Source organism: Strix aluco, chromosome 15 (genome assembly GCF_031877795.1).
Source record: "Strix aluco isolate bStrAlu1 chromosome 15, bStrAlu1.hap1, whole genome shotgun sequence".
NCBI classification, from domain to species: Eukaryota; Metazoa; Chordata; class Aves; order Strigiformes; family Strigidae; genus Strix; species Strix aluco.
In genome coordinates, this window is record NC_133945.1 from 1,768,984 (window position 1) to 1,787,820 (window position 18,837).

An 18,837-nucleotide genomic window follows, 5' to 3' on the forward strand; every position below is an offset into this window, starting at 1 on the left:
CAGAAGTGTTCACATTGCTTCGCAGAATCGCCTTTGTGCAGAAAACACTAACACTTGTTCAGAACAAAAGAAAGCACAGAGCCCCAGATTTGATGTTGTTCTGGAGAGCTTGCAGAGCAGTGGGGAAAGGCAGGCAGAGAATTCCCTGCTAGCACCTTCTCTGTGCCTGGGAAGCAGAAGTGTTCACATTGCTTCGCAGAATCGCCTTTGTGCAGAAAACACTAACACTTGTTCAGAACAAAAGAAAGCACAGAGCCCCAGATTTTATGTTGTCCTGGAGAGCTTGCAGAGCACTGGGGAAAGGCAGGCAGAGAATTCCCTGCTAGCACCTTCTCTGTGCCTGGGAAGCAGAAGTGTTCACATTGCTTCGCAGAATCGCTTTTCTGCAGAAAACACTAACACTTGTTCAGAACAAAAGAAAGCACAGAGCCCCAGATTTGCTGTTGTTCTGGAGAGCTTGCAGAGCACTGGGGAAAGGCAGGCAGAGAATTCCCTGCTAGCACCTTCTCTGTGCCTGGGAAGCAGGAGTGTTCACATTGCTTCGCAGAATCGCTTTTCTGCAGAAAACACTAACACTTGTTCAGAACAAAAGAAAGCACAGAGCCCCAGATTTGCTGTTGTTCTGGAGAGCTTGCAGAGCACTGGGGAAAGGCAGGCAGAGAATTCCCTGCTAGCACCTTCTCTGTGCCTGGGAAGCAGAAGTGTTCACATTGCTTCGCAGAATCGCCTTTGTGCAGAAAACACTAACACTTGTTCAGAACGAAAGAAAGCACAGAGCCCCAGATTTGCTGTTGTCCTGGAGAGCTTGCAGAGCACTGGGGAAAGGCAGGCAGAGAATTCCCTGCTAGCACCTTCTCTGTGCCTGGGAAGCAGAAGTGTTCACATTGCTTCGCAGAATCGCCTTTGTGCAGAAAACACTAACACTTGTTCAGAACAAAAGAAAGCACAGAGCCCCAGATTCTATGTTGTCCTGGAGAGCTTGCAGAGCACTGGGGAAAGGCAGGCAGGGAATTCCCTGCTAGCACCTTCTCTGTGCCTGGGAAGCAGAAGTGTTCACATTGCTTCGCAGAATCGCTTTTCTGCAGAAAACACTAACACTTGTTCAGAACAAAAGAAAGCACAGAGCCCCAGATTTGCTGTTGTTCTGGAGAGCTTGCAGAGCACTGGGGAAAGGCAGGCAGAGAATTCCCTGCTAGCACCTTCTCTGTGCCTGGGAAGCAGAAGTGTTCACATTACTTCGCAGAATCGCTTTTGTGCAGAAAACACTAACACTTGTTCAGAACAAAAGAAAGCACAGAGCCCCAGATTTGCTGTTGTTCTGGAGAGCTTGCAGAGCACTGGGGAAAGGCAGGCAGAGAATTCCCTGCTAGCACCTTCTCTGTGCCTGGGAAGCAGAAGTGTTCACATTGCTTCGCAGAATTGCCTTTGTGCAGAAAAAACTAACACTTGTTCAGAACAAAAGAAAGCACAGAGCCTCAGATTTTATGTTGTCCTGGAGAGCTTGCAGAGCACTGGGGAAAGGCAGGCAGAGAATTCCCTGCTAGCACCTTCTCTGTGCCTGGGAAGCAGAAGTGTTCACATTGCTTCGCAGAATCGCTTTTCTGCAGAAAACACTAACACTTGTTCAGAACAAAAGAAAGCACAGAGCCCCAGATTTTATGTTGTTCTGGAGAGCTTGCAGAGCACTGGGGAAAGGCAGGCGGAGAATTCCCTGCTAGCACCTTCTCTGTGCCTGGGAAGCAGAAGTGTTCACATTACTTCGCAGAATCGCTTTTGTGCAGAAAACACTAACACTTGTTCAGAACGAAAGAAAGCACAGAGCCCCAGATTTGCTGTTGTCCTGGAGAGCTTGCAGAGCACTGGGGAAAGGCAGGCAGGGAATTCCCTGCTAGCACCTTCTCTGTGCCTGGGAAGCAGAAGTGTTCACATTGCTTCGCAGAATCGCTTTTCTGCAGAAAACACTAACACTTGTTCAGAACAAAAGAAAGCACAGAGCCCCAGATTTGCTGTTGTTCTGGAGAGCTTGCAGAGCACTGGGGAAAGGCAGGCAGAGAATTCCCTGCTAGCACCTTCTCTGTGCCTGGGAAGCAGAAGTGTTCACATTACTTCGCAGAATCGCTTTTGTGCAGAAAACACTAACACTTGTTCAGAACAAAAGAAAGCACAGAGCCCCAGATTTGCTGTTGTTCTGGAGAGCTTGCAGAGCACTGGGGAAAGGCAGGCAGAGAATTCCCTGCTAGCACCTTCTCTGTGCCTGGGAAGCAGAAGTGTTCACATTGCTTCGCAGAATTGCCTTTGTGCAGAAAAAACTAACACTTGTTCAGAACAAAAGAAAGCACAGAGCCTCAGATTTTATGTTGTCCTGGAGAGCTTGCAGAGCACTGGGGAAAGGCAGGCAGAGAATTCCCTGCTAGCACCTTCTCTGTGCCTGGGAAGCAGAAGTGTTCACATTGCTTCGCAGAATCGCTTTTCTGCAGAAAACACTAACACTTGTTCAGAACAAAAGAAAGCACAGAGCCCCAGATTTTATGTTGTTCTGGAGAGCTTGCAGAGCACTGGGGAAAGGCAGGCGGAGAATTCCCTGCTAGCACCTTCTCTGTGCCTGGGAAGCAGAAGTGTTCACATTACTTCGCAGAATCGCTTTTGTGCAGAAAACACTAACACTTGTTCAGAACGAAAGAAAGCACAGAGCCCCAGATTTGCTGTTGTCCTGGAGAGCTTGCAGAGCACTGGGGAAAGGCAGGCAGAGAATTCCCTGTTAGCACCTTCTCTGTGCCTGGGAAGCAGAAGTGTTCACATTGCTTCGCAGAATCGCCTTTGTGCAGAAAACACTAACACTTGTTCAGAACAAAAGAAAGCACAGAGCCCCAGATTTGCTGTTGTTCTGGAGAGCTTGCAGAGCACTGGGGAAAGGCAGGCAGAGAATTCCCTGCTAGCACCTTCTCTGTGCCTGGGAAGCAGAAGTGTTCACATTGCTTCGCAGAATCGCCTTTGTGCAGAAATCACTAACACTTGTTCAGAACAAAAGAAAGCACAGAGCCCCAGATTTGCTGTTGTTCTGGAGAGCTTGCAGAGCACTGGGGAAAGGCAGGCAGAGAATTCCCTGCTAGCACCTTCTCTGTGCCTGGGAAGCAGAAGTGTTCACATTACTTCGCAGAATCGCTTTTGTGCAGAAAACACTAACACTTGTTCAGAACAAAAGAAAGCACAGAGCCCCAGATTTGCTGTTGTTCTGGAGAGCTTGCAGAGCACTGGGGAAAGGCAGGCAGAGAATTCCCTGCTAGCACCCTCTCTGTGACTGGGAAGCAGAAGTGTTCACATTGCTTCGCAGAATCGCCTTTGTGCAGAAAACACTAACACTTGTTCAGAACAAAAGAAAGCACAGAGCCCCAGATTTGCTGTTGTTCTGGAGAGCTTGCAGAGCACTGGGGAAAGGCAGGCAGAGAATTCCCTGCTAGCACCTTCTCTGTGCCTGGGAAGCAGAAGTGTTCACATTACTTCGCAGAATCGCTTTTGTGCAGAAAACACTAACACTTGTTCAGAACAAAAGAAAGCACAGAGCCCCAGATTTGATGTTGTTCTGGAGAGCTTGCAGAGCACTGGGGAAAGGCAGGCAGAGAATTCCCTGCTAGCACCTTCTCTGTGCCTGGGAAGCAGAAGTGTTCACATTGCTTCGCAGAATTGCCTTTGTGAAGAAAACACTAACACTTGTTCAGAACAAAAGAAAGCACAGAGCCTCAGATTTTATGTTGTCCTGGAGAGCTTGCAGAGCACTGGGGAAAGGCAGGCAGAGAATTCCCTGCTAGCACCTTCTCTGTGCCTGGGAAGCAGAAGTGTTCACATTGCTTCGCAGAATCGCTTTTCTGCAGAAAACACTAACACTTGTTCAGAACAAAAGAAAGCACAGAGCCCCAGATTTGCTGTTGTTCTGGAGAGCTTGCAGAGCACTGGGGAAAGGCAGGCAGAGAATTCCCTGCTAGCACCTTCTCTGTGCCTGGGAAGCAGGAGTGTTCACATTGCTTCGCAGAATCGCCTTTGTGCAGAAAACACTAACACTTGTTCAGAACAAAAGAAAGCACAGAGCCCCAGATTTGCTGTTGTCCTGGAGAGCTTGCAGAGCACTGGGGAAAGGCAGGCAGAGAATTCCCTGTTAGCACCTTCTCTGTGCCTGGGAAGCAGAAGTGTTCACATTGCTTCGCAGAATCGCCTTTGTGCAGAAAACACTAACACTTGTTCAGAACAAAAGAAAGCACAGAGCCCCAGATTCTATGTTGTCCTGGAGAGCTTGCAGAGCACTGGGGAAAGGCAGGCAGAGAATTCCCTGCTAGCACCTTCTCTGTGCCTGGGAAGCAGAAGTGTTCACATTGCTTCGCAGAATCGCTTTTCTGCAGAAAACACTAACACTTGTTCAGAACAAAAGAAAGCACAGAGCCCCAGATTTGCTGTTGTTCTGGAGAGCTTGCAGAGCACTGGGGAAAGGCAGGCAGAGTATTCCCTGCTAGCACCTTCTCTGTGCCTGGGAAGCAGAAGTGTTCACATTGCTTCGCAGAATCGCCTTTGTGCAGAAAACACTAACACTTGTTCAGAACAAAAGAAAGCACAGAGCCCCAGATTTGATGTTGTTCTGGAGAGCTTGCAGAGCAGTGGGGAAAGGCAGGCAGAGAATTCCCTGCTAGCACCTTCTCTGTGCCTGGGAAGCAGAAGTGTTCACATTGCTTCGCAGAATCGCCTTTGTGCAGAAAACACTAACACTTGTTCAGAACAAAAGAAAGCACAGAGCCCCAGATTTTATGTTGTCCTGGAGAGCTTGCAGAGCACTGGGGAAAGGCAGGCAGAGAATTCCCTGCTAGCACCTTCTCTGTGCCTGGGAAGCAGAAGTGTTCACATTGCTTCGCAGAATCGCTTTTCTGCAGAAAACACTAACACTTGTTCAGAACAAAAGAAAGCACAGAGCCCCAGATTTGCTGTTGTTCTGGAGAGCTTGCAGAGCACTGGGGAAAGGCAGGCAGAGAATTCCCTACTAGCACCTTCTCTGTGCCTGGGAAGCAGGAGTGTTCACATTGCTTCGCAGAATCGCTTTTCTGCAGAAAACACTAACACTTGTTCAGAACAAAAGAAAGCACAGAGCCCCAGATTTGCTGTTGTTCTGGAGAGCTTGCAGAGCACTGGGGAAAGGCAGGCAGAGAATTCCCTGCTAGCACCTTCTCTGTGCCTGGGAAGCAGAAGTGTTCACATTGCTTCGCAGAATCGCCTTTGTGCAGAAAACACTAACACTTGTTCAGAACGAAAGAAAGCACAGAGCCCCAGATTTGCTGTTGTCCTGGAGAGCTTGCAGAGCACTGGGGAAAGGCAGGCAGAGAATTCCCTGCTAGCACCTTCTCTGTGCCTGGGAAGCAGAAGTGTTCACATTGCTTCGCAGAATCGCCTTTGTGCAGAAAACACTAACACTTGTTCAGAACAAAAGAAAGCACAGAGCCCCAGATTCTATGTTGTCCTGGAGAGCTTGCAGAGCACTGGGGAAAGGCAGGCAGGGAATTCCCTGCTAGCACCTTCTCTGTGCCTGGGAAGCAGAAGTGTTCACATTGCTTCGCAGAATCGCTTTTCTGCAGAAAACACTAACACTTGTTCAGAACAAAAGAAAGCACAGAGCCCCAGATTTGCTGTTGTTCTGGAGAGCTTGCAGAGCACTGGGGAAAGGCAGGCAGAGAATTCCCTGCTAGCACCTTCTCTGTGCCTGGGAAGCAGAAGTGTTCACATTACTTCGCAGAATCGCTTTTGTGCAGAAAACACTAACACTTGTTCAGAACAAAAGAAAGCACAGAGCCCCAGATTTGCTGTTGTTCTGGAGAGCTTGCAGAGCACTGGGGAAAGGCAGGCAGAGAATTCCCTGCTAGCACCTTCTCTGTGCCTGGGAAGCAGAAGTGTTCACATTGCTTCGCAGAATTGCCTTTGTGCAGAAAAAACTAACACTTGTTCAGAACAAAAGAAAGCACAGAGCCTCAGATTTTATGTTGTCCTGGAGAGCTTGCAGAGCACTGGGGAAAGGCAGGCAGAGAATTCCCTGCTAGCACCTTCTCTGTGCCTGGGAAGCAGAAGTGTTCACATTGCTTCGCAGAATCGCTTTTCTGCAGAAAACACTAACACTTGTTCAGAACAAAAGAAAGCACAGAGCCCCAGATTTTATGTTGTTCTGGAGAGCTTGCAGAGCACTGGGGAAAGGCAGGCAGAGAATTCCCTGCTAGCACCTTCTCTGTGCCTGGGAAGCAGAAGTGTTCACATTACTTCGCAGAATCGCTTTTGTGCAGAAAACACTAACACTTGTTCAGAACGAAAGAAAGCACAGAGCCCCAGATTTGCTGTTGTCCTGGAGAGCTTGCAGAGCACTGGGGAAAGGCAGGCAGAGAATTCCCTGTTAGCACCTTCTCTGTGCCTGGGAAGCAGAAGTGTTCACATTGCTTCGCAGAATCGCCTTTGTGCAGAAAACACTAACACTTGTTCAGAACAAAAGAAAGCACAGAGCCCCAGATTTGCTGTTGTTCTGGAGAGCTTGCAGAGCACTGGGGAAAGGCAGGCAGAGAATTCCCTGCTAGCACCTTCTCTGTGCCTGGGAAGCAGAAGTGTTCACATTGCTTCGCAGAATCGCCTTTGTGCAGAAATCACTAACACTTGTTCAGAACAAAAGAAAGCACAGAGCCCCAGATTTGCTGTTGTTCTGGAGAGCTTGCAGAGCACTGGGGAAAGGCAGGCAGAGAATTCCCTGCTAGCACCTTCTCTGTGCCTGGGAAGCAGAAGTGTTCACATTGCTTCGCAGAATCGCCTTTGTGCAGAAAACACTAACACTTGTTCAGAACAAAAGAAAGCACAGAGCCCCAGATTTGCTGTTGTCCTGGAGAGCTTGCAGAGCACTGGGGAAAGGCAGGCAGAGAATTCCCTGCTAGCACCTTCTCTGTGCCTGGGAAGCAGAAGTGTTCACATTGCTTCGCAGAATCGCTTTTCTGCAGAAAACACTAACACTTGTTCAGAACAAAAGAAAGCACAGAGCCCCAGATTTGCTGTTGTTCTGGAGAGCTTGCAGAGCACTGGGGAAAGGCAGGCAGAGAATTCCCTGCTAGCACCTTCTCTGTGCCTGGGAAGCAGGAGTGTTCACATTGCTTCGCAGAATCGCTTTTCTGCAGAAAACACTAACACTTGTTCAGAACAAAAGAAAGCACAGAGCCTCAGATTTTATGTTGTTCTGGAGAGCTTGCAGAGCACTGGGGAAAGGCAGGCAGAGAATTCCCTGCTAGCACCTTCTCTGTGCCTGGGAAGCAGAAGTGTTTACATTGCTTCGCAGAAGCGCTTTTGTGCAGAAAACAGTAACACTTGTTCAGAACAAAAGAAAGCACAGAGCCCCAGATTTGCTGTTGTCCTGGAGAGCTTGCAGAGCACTGGGGAAAGGCAGGCAGAGAATTCCCTGCTAGCACCTTCTCTGTGCCTGGGAAGCAGAAGTGTTCACATTGCTTCGCAGAATCGCTTTTGTCCAGAAAGCACTAACACTTGTTCAGAACAAAAGAAAGCACAGAGCCCCAGATTCTATGTTGTCCTGGAGAGCTTGCAGAGCACTGGGGAAAGGCAGGCAGAGAATTCCCTGCTAGCACCTTCTCTGTGCCTGGGAAGCAGAAGTGTTCACATTGCTTCGCAGAATCGCTTTTCTGCAGAAAACACTAACACTTGTTCAGAACAAAAGAAAGCACAGAGCCCCAGATTTGCTGTTGTTCTGGAGAGCTTGCAGAGCACTGGGGAAAGGCAGGCAGAGAATTCCCTGCTAGCACCTTCTCTGTGCCTGGGAAGCAGAAGTGTTCACATTGCTTCGCAGAATCGCCTTTGTGCAGAAAACACTAACACTTGTTCAGAACAAAAGAAAGCACAGAGCCCCAGATTTGATGTTGTTCTGGAGAGCTTGCAGAGCAGTGGGGAAAGGCAGGCAGAGAATTCCCTGCTAGCACCTTCTCTGTGCCTGGGAAGCATAAGTGTTCACATTGCTTCGCAGAATCGCCTTTGTGCAGAAAACACTAACACTTGTTCAGAACAAAAGAAAGCACAGAGCCCCAGATTTTATGTTGTCCTGGAGAGCTTGCAGAGCACTGGGGAAAGGCAGGCAGAGAATTCCTTGCTAGCACCTTCTCTGTGCCTGGGAAGCAGAAGTGTTCACATTGCTTTGCAGAATCGCTTTTGTGCAGAAAACAGTAACACTTGTTCAGAACGAAAGAAAGCACAGAGCCCCAGATTTGCTGTTGTCCTGGAGAGCTTGCAGAGCACTGGGGAAAGGCAGGCAGAGAATTCCCTGCTAGCACCTTCTCTGTGCCTGGGAAGCAGGAGTGTTCACATTGCTTCGCAGAATCGCTTTTCTGCAGAAAACACTAACACTTGTTCAGAACAAAAGAAAGCACAGAGCCCCAGATTTGCTGTTGTTCTGGAGAGCTTGCAGAGCACTGGGGAAAGGCAGGCAGAGAATTCCCTGCTAGCACCTTCTCTGTGCCTGGGAAGCAGAAGTGTTCACATTGCTTCGCAGAATCGCCTTTGTGCAGAAAACACTAACACTTGTTCAGAACAAAAGAAAGCACAGAGCCCCAGATTTGCTGTTGTCCTGGAGAGCTTGCAGAGCACTGGGGAAAGGCAGGCAGAGAATTCCCTGCTAGCACCTTCTCTGTGCCTGGGAAGCAGAAGTGTTCACATTGCTTCGCAGAATCGCCTTTGTGCAGAAAACACTAACACTTGTTCAGAACAAAAGAAAGCACAGAGCCCCAGATTCTATGTTGTCCTGGAGAGCTTGCAGAGCACTGGGGAAAGGCAGGCAGGGAATTCCCTGCTAGCACCTTCTCTGTGCCTGGGAAGCAGAAGTGTTCACATTGCTTCGCAGAATCGCTTTTCTGCAGAAAACACTAACACTTGTTCAGAACAAAAGAAAGCACAGAGCCCCAGATTTGCTGTTGTTCTGGAGAGCTTGCAGAGCACTGGGGAAAGGCAGGCAGAGAATTCCCTGCTAGCACCTTCTCTGTGCCTGGGAAGCAGAAGTGTTCACATTACTTCGCAGAATCGCTTTTGTGCAGAAAACACTAACACTTGTTCAGAACAAAAGAAAGCACAGAGCCCCAGATTTGCTGTTGTTCTGGAGAGCTTGCAGAGCACTGGGGAAAGGCAGGCAGAGAATTCCCTGCTAGCACCTTCTCTGTGCCTGGGAAGCAGAAGTGTTCACATTGCTTCGCAGAATTGCCTTTGTGCAGAAAAAACTAACACTTGTTCAGAACAAAAGAAAGCACAGAGCCTCAGATTTTATGTTGTCCTGGAGAGCTTGCAGAGCACTGGGGAAAGGCAGGCAGAGAATTCCCTGCTAGCACCTTCTCTGTGCCTGGGAAGCAGAAGTGTTCACATTGCTTCGCAGAATCGCTTTTCTGCAGAAAACACTAACACTTGTTCAGAACAAAAGAAAGCACAGAGCCCCAGATTTGCTGTTGTTCTGGAGAGCTTGCAGAGCACTGGGGAAAGGCAGGCGGAGAATTCCCTGCTAGCACCTTCTCTGTGCCGGGGAAGCAGAAGTGTTCACATTACTTCGCAGAATCGCTTTTGTGCAGAAAACACTAACACTTGTTCAGAACGAAAGAAAGCACAGAGCCCCAGATTTGCTGTTGTCCTGGAGAGCTTGCAGAGCACTGGGGAAAGGCAGGCAGAGAATTCCCTGTTAGCACCTTCTCTGTGCCTGGGAAGCAGAAGTGTTCACATTGCTTCGCAGAATCGCCTTTGTGCAGAAAACACTAACACTTGTTCAGAACAAAAGAAAGCACAGAGCCCCAGATTTGCTGTTGTTCTGGAGAGCTTGCAGAGCACTGGGGAAAGGCAGGCAGAGAATTCCCTGCTAGCACCTTCTCTGTGCCTGGGAAGCAGAAGTGTTCACATTGCTTCGCAGAATCGCCTTTGTGCAGAAAACACTAACACTTGTTCAGAACAAAAGAAAGCACAGAGCCCCAGATTTGATGTTGTTCTGGAGAGCTTGCAGAGCACTGGGGAAAGGCAGGCAGAGAATTCCCTGCTAGCACCTTCTCTGTGCCTGGGAAGCAGAAGTGTTCACATTGCTTCGCAGAATCGCCTTTGTGCAGAAAACACTAACACTTGTTCAGAACAAAAGAAAGCACAGAGCCCCAGATTTTATGTTGTCCTGGAGAGCTTGCAGAGCACTGGGGAAAGGCAGGCAGAGAATTCCCTGCTAGCACCTTCTCTGTGCCTGGGAAGCAGAAGTGTTCACATTGCTTCGCAGAATCGCTTTTCTGCAGAAAACACTAACACTTGTTCAGAACAAAAGAAAGCACAGAGCCCCAGATTTGCTGTTGTTCTGGAGAGCTTGCAGAGCACTGGGGAAAGGCAGGCAGAGAATTCCCTGCTAGCACCTTCTCTGTGCCTGGGAAGCAGGAGTGTTCACATTGCTTCGCAGAATCGCTTTTCTGCAGAAAACACTAACACTTGTTCAGAACAAAAGAAAGCACACAGCCTCAGATTTTATGTTGTTCTGGAGAGCTTGCAGAGCACTGGGGAAAGGCAGGCAGAGAATTCCCTGCTAGCACCTTCTCTGTGCCTGGGAAGCAGAAGTGTTTACATTGCTTCGCAGAAGCGCTTTTGTGCAGAAAACAGTAACACTTGTTCAGAAGGAAAGAAAGCACAGAGCCCCAGATTTTATGTTGTCCTGGAGAGCTTGCAGAGCACTGGGGAAAGGCAGGCAGAGAATTCCTTGCTAGCACCTTCTCTGTGCCTGGGAAGCAGAAGTGTTCACATTGCTTCGCAGAATCGCCTTTGTGCAGAAAACACTAACACTTGTTCAGAACAAAAGAAAGCACAGAGCCCCAGATTCTATGTTGTCCTGGAGAGCTTGCAGAGCACTGGGGAAAGGCAGGCAGGGAATTCCCTGCTAGCACCTTCTCTGTGCCTAGGAAGCAGAAGTGTTCACATTGCTTCGCAGAATCGCTTTTCTGCAGAAAACACTAACACTTGTTCAGAACAAAATAAAGCACAGAGCCCCAGATTTGCTGTTGTTCTGGAGAGCTTGCAGAGCACTGGGGAAAGGCAGGCAGAGAATTCCCTGCTAGCACCTTCTCTGTGTCTGGGAAGTAGAAGTGTTCACATTGCTTCGCAGAATTGCCTTTGTGCAGAAAACACTAACACTTGTTCAGAACAAAAGAAAGCACAGAGCCTCAGATTTTATGTTGTCCTGGAGAGCTTGCAGAGCACTGGGGAAAGGCAGGCAGAGAATTCCCTGCTAGCACCTTCTCTGTGCCTGGGAAGCAGAAGTGTTCACATTGCTTCGCAGAATCGCCTTTGTGCAGAAAACACTAACACTTGTTCAGAACAAAAGAAAGCACAGAGCCCCAGATTTTATGTTGTCCTGGAGAGCTTGCAGAGCACTGGGGAAAGGCAGGCAGAGAATTCCCTGCTAGCACCTTCTCTGTGCCTGGGAAGCAGAAGTGTTCACATTGCTTCGCAGAATCGCTTTTCTGCAGAAAACACTAACACTTGTTCAGAACAAAAGAAAGCACAGAGCCCCAGATTTGCTGTTGTCCTGGAGAGCTTGCAGAGCACTGGGGAAAGGCAGGCAGAGAATTCCTTGCTAGCACCTTCTCTGTGCCTGGGAAGCAGAAGTGTTCACATTGCTTCGCAGAATCGCCTTTGTGCAGAAAACACTAACACTTGTTCAGAACAAAAGAAAGCACAGAGCCCCAGATTCTATGTTGTCCTGGAGAGCTTGCAGAGCACTGGGGAAAGGCAGGCAGGGAATTCCCTGCTAGCACCTTCTCTGTGCCTGGGAAGCAGAAGTGTTCACATTGCTTCGCAGAATCGCTTTGGTGCAGAAAACACTAACACTTGTTCAGAACAAAAGAAAGCACAGAGCCCCAGATTTGCTGTTGTTCTGGAGAGCTTGCAGAGCACTGGGGAAAGGCAGGCAGAGAATTCCCTGCTAGCACCTTCTCTGTGCCTGGGAAGCAGAAGTGTTCACATTGCTTCGCAGAATCGCTTTGGTGCAGAAAACACTAACACTTGTTCAGAACAAAAGAAAGCACAGAGCCCCAGATTTGCTGTTGTTCTGGAGAGCTTGCAGAGCACTGGGGAAAGGCAGGCAGAGAATTCCCTGCTAGCACCTTCTCTGTGCCTGGGAAGCAGAAGTGTTCACATTACTTCGCAGAATCGCTTTTGTGCAGAAAACACTAACACTTGTTCAGAACAAAAGAAAGCACAGAGCCCCAGATTTGCTGTTGTTCTGGAGAGCTTGCAGAGCACTGGGGAAAGGCAGGCAGAGAATTCCCTGCTAGCACCTTCTCTGTGCCTGGGAAGCAGAAGTGTTCACATGGCTTCGCAGAATCGCCTTTGTGCAGAAAACACTAACACTTGTTCAGAACAAAAGAAAGCACAGAGCCCCAGATTTTATGTTGTCCTGGAGAGCTTGCAGAGCACTGGGGAAAGGCAGGCAGAGAATTCCCTGCTAGCACCTTCTCTGTGCCTGGGAAGCAGAAGTGTTCACATTGCTTCGCAGAATCGCTTTTCTGCAGAAAACACTAACACTTGTTCAGAACAAAAGAAAGCACAGAGCCCCAGATTTGCTGTTGTTCTGGAGAGCTTGCAGAGCACTGGGGAAAGGCAGGCAGAGAATTCCCTGCTAGCACCTTCTCTGTGTCTGGGAAGTAGAAGTGTTCACATTGCTTCGCAGAATTGCCTTTGTGCAGAAAACACTAACACTTGTTCAGAACAAAAGAAAGCACAGAGCCCCAGATTTGCTGTTGTCCTGGAGAGCTTGCAGAGCACTGGGGAAAGGCAGGCAGAGAATTCCCTGCTAGCACCTTCTCTGTGTCTGGGAAGTAGAAGTGTTCACATTGCTTCGCAGAATTGCCTTTGTGCAGAAAACACTAACACTTGTTCAGAACAAAAGAAAGCACAGAGCCTCAGATTTTATGTTGTCCTGGAGAGCTTGCAGAGCACTGGGGAAAGGCAGGCAGAGAATTCCCTGCTAGCACCTTCTCTGTGCCTGGGAAGCAGAAGTGTTCACATTGCTTCGCAGAATCGCTTTTCTGCAGAAAACACTAACACTTGTTCAGAACAAAAGAAAGCACAGAGCCCCAGATTTGCTGTTGTTCTGGAGAGCTTGCAGAGCACTGGGGAAAGGCAGGCAGAGAATTCCCTGCTAGCACCTTCTCTGTGCCTGGGAAGCAGGAGTGTTCACATTGCTTCGCAGAATCGCTTTTCTGCAGAAAACACTAACACTTGTTCAGAACAAAAGAAAGCACAGAGCCCCAGATTTGCTGTTGTTCTGGAGAGCTTGCAGAGCACTGGGGAAAGGCAGGCAGAGAATTCCCTGCTAGCACCTTCTCTGTGTCTGGGAAGTAGAAGTGTTCACATTGCTTCGCAGAATTGCCTTTGTGCAGAAAACACTAACACTTGTTCAGAACAAAAGAAAGCACAGAGCCCCAGATTCTATGTTGTCCTGGAGAGCTTGCAGAGCACTGGGGAAAGGCAGGCAGAGAATTCCCTGCTAGCACCTTCTCTGTGCCTGGGCAGCAGAAGTGTTCACATTACTTCGCAAGAATCGCTTTTCTGCAGAAAACAGTAACACTTGTTCAGAACAAAAGAAAGCACAGAGCCCCAGATTTTATGTTGTCCTGGAGAGCTTGCAGAGCACTGGGGAAAGGCAGGCAGAGAATTCCCTGCTAGCACCTTCTCTGTGCCTGGGAAGCAGAAGTGTTCACATTGCTTCGCAGAATCGCTTTTGTGCAGAAAACAGTAACACTTGTTCAGAACAAAAGAAAGAACAGAGCCCCAGATTTGCTGTTGTCCTGGAGAGCTTGCAGAGCACTGGGGAAAGGCAGGCAGAGAATTCCCTGCTAGCACCTTCTCTGTGCCTGGGAAGCAGAAGTGTTCACATTGCTTCGCAGAATCGCTTTTGTGCAGAAAACACTAACACTTGTTCAGAACAAAATAAAGCACAGAGCCCCAGATTTGATGTTGTCCTGGAGAGCTTGCAGAGCACTGGGGAAAGGCAGGCAGAGAATTCCCTGCTAGCACCTTCTCTGTGCCTGGGAAGCAGAAGTGTTCACATTGCTTCGCAGAATCGCTTTTGTGCAGAAAACACTAACACTTGTTCAGAACAAAAGAAAGCACAGAGCCCCAGATTTGCTGTTGTCCTGGAGAGCTTGCAGAGCACTGGGGAAAGGCAGGCAGAGAATTCCCTGCTAGCACCTTCTCTGTGCCTGGGAAGCAGAAGTGTTCACATTGCTTCGCAGAATCGCTTTTGTGCAGAAACAGTAACACTTGTTCAGAACAAAAGAAAGAACAGAGACGCAGATTTGATGTTGTCCTGGAGAGCTTGCAGAGCACTGGGGAAAGGCAGGCAGAGAATTCCCTGCTAGCACCTTCTCTGTGCCTGGGAAGCAGAAGTGTTCACATTGCTTCGCAGAATCGCTTTTGTGAATAAAACACTAACACTTGTTCAGAACGAAAGAAAGCACAGAGCCCCAGATTTGCTGTTGTCCTGGAGAGCTTGCAGAGCACTGGGGAAAGGCAGGCAGAGAATTCCCTGCTAGCACCTTCTCTGTGCCTGGGAAGCAGAAGTGTTCACATTGCTTCGCAGAATCGCTTTTGTGCAGAAAACACTAACACTTGTTCAGAACAAAATAAAGCACCGAGCCCCAGATTTGAAGTTGCCGTCGAGAGCTTGCAGAGCACTGGGGAAAGGCAGGCAGAGAATTCCCTGCTAGCACCTTCTCTGTGTCTGGGAAGCAGAAGTGTTCACATTGCTTCGCAGAAACGCTTTTCTGTAGAAAACACTAACACTTGTTCAGAACGAAAGAAAGCACAGAGCCCCAGATTTGCTGTTGCCCTGGAGAGCTTGCAGAGCACTGGGGAAAGGCAGGCAGAGAATTCCCTACTAGCACCTTCTCTGTGCCTGCGAAGCAGAAGTGTTCACATTGCTTCGCAGAATCGCTTTGGTGCAGAAAACACTAACACCTGTTCAGAACGAAAGAAAGCACAGAGCCCCAGATTTTCTGTTCTCCTGGAGAGCTTGCAGAGCACTGGGGAAAGGCAGGCAGAGAATTCCCTGCTAGCACCTTCTCTGTGCCTGGGAAGCAGAAGTGTTCACATTGCTTCTCAGAATCGCTTTTGTGCAGAAAACAGTAACACTTGTTCAGAACAAAAGAAAGAACAGAGCCCCAGATTTGCTGTTGTCCTGGAGAGCTTGCAGAGCACTGGGGAAAGGCAGGCAGAGAAGTCCCTGCTAGCACCTTCTCTGTGCCTGGGAAGCAGAAGTGTTCACATTGCTTCGCAGAATCGCTTTTCTGCAGAAAACACTAACACTTGTTCAGAACAAAATAAAGCACAGAGCCCCAGATTTGCTGTTGTCCTGGAGAGCTTGCAGAGCACTGGGGAAAGGCAGGCAGAGAATTCCCTGCTAGCACCTTCTCTGTGCCTGGGAAGCAGAAGTGTTCACATTGCTTCGCAGAATCGCCTTTGTGCAGAAAACACTAACACTTGTTCAGAACAAAAGAAAGCACAGAGCCCCAGATTTTATGTTGTCCTGGAGAGCTTGCAGAGCACTGGGGAAAGGCAGGCAGAGAATTCCCTGCTAGCACCTTCTCTGTGCCTGGGAAGCAGAAGTGTTCACATTGCTTCGCAGAATCGCTTTTCTGCAGAAAACACTAACACTTGTTCAGAACAAAAGAAAGCACAGAGCCCCAGATTTGCTGTTGTTCTGGAGAGCTTGCAGAGCACTGGGGAAAGGCAGGCAGAGAATTCCCTGCTAGCACCTTCTCTGTGCCTGGGAAGCAGGAGTGTTCACATTGCTTCGCAGAATCGCTTTTCTGCAGAAAACACTAACACTTGTTCAGAACAAAAGAAAGCACACAGCCTCAGATTTTATGTTGTTCTGGAGAGCTTGCAGAGCACTGGGGAAAGGCAGGCAGAGAATTCCCTGCTAGCACCTTCTCTGTGCCTGGGAAGCAGAAGTGTTTACATTGCTTCGCAGAAGCGCTTTTGTGCAGAAAACAGTAACACTTGTTCAGAAGGAAAGAAAGCACAGAGCCCCAGATTTTATGTTGTCCTGGAGAGCTTGCAGAGCACTGGGGAAAGGCAGGCAGAGAATTCCTTGCTAGCACCTTCTCTGTGCCTGGGAAGCAGAAGTGTTCACATTGCTTCGCAGAATCGCCTTTGTGCAGAAAACACTAACACTTGTTCAGAACAAAAGAAAGCACAGAGCCCCAGATTCTATGTTGTCCTGGAGAGCTTGCAGAGCACTGGGGAAAGGCAGGCAGGGAATTCCCTGCTAGCACCTTCTCTGTGCCTAGGAAGCAGAAGTGTTCACATTGCTTCGCAGAATCGCTTTTCTGCAGAAAACACTAACACTTGTTCAGAACAAAAGAAAGCACAGAGCCCCAGATTTGCTGTTGTTCTGGAGAGCTTGCAGAGCACTGGGGAAAGGCAGGCAGAGAATTCCCTGCTAGCACCTTCTCTGTGTCTGGGAAGTAGAAGTGTTCACATTGCTTCGCAGAATTGCCTTTGTGCAGAAAACACTAACACTTGTTCAGAACAAAAGAAAGCACAGAGCCTCAGATTTTATGTTGTCCTGGAGAGCTTGCAGAGCACTGGGGAAAGGCAGGCAGAGAATTCCCTGCTAGCACCTTCTCTGTGCCTGGGAAGCAGAAGTGTTCACATTGCTTCGCAGAATCGCTTTTCTGCAGAAAACACTAACACTTGTTCAGAACAAAAGAAAGCACAGAGCCCCAGATTTGCTGTTGTTCTGGAGAGCTTGCAGAGCACTGGGGAAAGGCAGGCAGAGAATTCCCTGCTAGCACCTTCTCTGTGCCTGGGAAGCAGAAGTGTTCACATTGCTTCGCAGAATCGCCTTTGTGCAGAAAACACTAACACTTGTTCAGAACAAAAGAAAGCACAGAGCCCCAGATTTTATGTTGTCCTGGAGAGCTTGCAGAGCACTGGGGAAAGGCAGGCAGAGAATTCCCTGCTAGCACCTTCTCTGTGCCTGGGAAGCAGAAGTGTTCACATTGCTTCGCAGAATCGCTTTTCTGCAGAAAACACTAACACTTGTTCAGAACAAAAGAAAGCACAGAGCCCCAGATTTGCTGTTGTCCTGGAGAGCTTGCAGAGCACTGGGGAAAGGCAGGCAGAGAATTCCTTGCTAGCACCTTCTCTGTGCCTGGGAAGCAGAAGTGTTCACATTGCTTCGCAGAATCGCCTTTGTGCAGAAAACACTAACACTTGTTCAGAACAAAAGAAAGCACAGAGCCCCAGATTCTATGTTGTCCTGGAGAGCTTGCAGAGCACTGGGGAAAGGCAGGCAGGGAATTCCCTGCTAGCACCTTCTCTGTGCCTGGGAAGCAGAAGTGTTCACATTGCTTCGCAGAATCGCTTTGGTGCAGAAAACACTAACACTTGTTCAGAACAAAAGAAAGCACAGAGCCCCAGATTTGCTGTTGTTCTGGAGAGCTTGCAGAGCACTGGGGAAAGGCAGGCAGAGAATTCCCTGCTAGCACCTTCTCTGTGCCTGGGAAGCAGAAGTGTTCACATTGCTTCGCAGAATCGCTTTGGTGCAGAAAACACTAACACTTGTTCAGAACAAAAGAAAGCACAGAGCCCCAGATTTGCTGTTGTTCTGGAGAGCTTGCAGAGCACTGGGGAAAGGCAGGCAGAGAATTCCCTGCTAGCACCTTCTCTGTGCCTGGGAAGCAGAAGTGTTCACATTACTTCGCAGAATCGCTTTTGTGCAGAAAACACTAACACTTGTTCAGAACAAAAGAAAGCACAGAGCCCCAGATTTGCTGTTGTTCTGGAGAGCTTGCAGAGCACTGGGGAAAGGCAGGCAGAGAATTCCCTGCTAGCACCTTCTCTGTGCCTGGGAAGCAGAAGTGTTCACATGGCTTCGCAGAATCGCCTTTGTGCAGAAAACACTAACACTTGTTCAGAACAAAAGAAAGCACAGAGCCCCAGATTTTATGTTGTCCTGGAGAGCTTGCAGAGCACTGGGGAAAGGCAGGCAGAGAATTCCCTGCTAGCACCTTCTCTGTGCCTGGGAAGCAGAAGTGTTCACATTGCTTCGCAGAATCGCTTTTCTGCAGAAAACACTAACACTTGTTCAGAACAAAAGAAAGCACAGAGCCCCAGATTTGCTGTTGTTCTGGAGAGCTTGCAGAGCACTGGGGAAAGGCAGGCAGAGAATTCCCTGCTAGCACCTTCTCTGTGTCTGGGAAGTAGAAGTGTTCACATTGCTTCGCAGAATTGCCTTTGTGCAGAAAACACTAACACTTGTTCAGAACAAAAGAAAGCACAGAGCCCCAGATTTGCTGTTGTCCTGGAGAGCTTGCAGAGCACTGGGGAAAGGCAGGCAGAGAATTCCCTGCTAGCACCTTCTCTGTGTCTGGGAAGTAGAAGTGTTCACATTGCTTCGCAGAATTGCCTTTGTGCAGAAAACACTAACACTTGTTCAGAACAAAAGAAAGCACAGAGCCTCAGATTTTATGTTGTCCTGGAGAGCTTGCAGAGCACTGGGGAAAGGCAGGCAGAGAATTCCCTGCTAGCACCTTCTCTGTGCCTGGGAAGCAGAAGTGTTCACATTGCTTCGCAGAATCGCTTTTCTGCAGAAAACACTAACACTTGTTCAGAACAAAAGAAAGCACAGAGCCCCAGATTTGCTGTTGTTCTGGAGAGCTTGCAGAGCACTGGGGAAAGGCAGGCAGAGAATTCCCTGCTAGCACCTTCTCTGTGCCTGGGAAGCAGGAGTGTTCACATTGCTTCGCAGAATCGCTTTTCTGCAGAAAA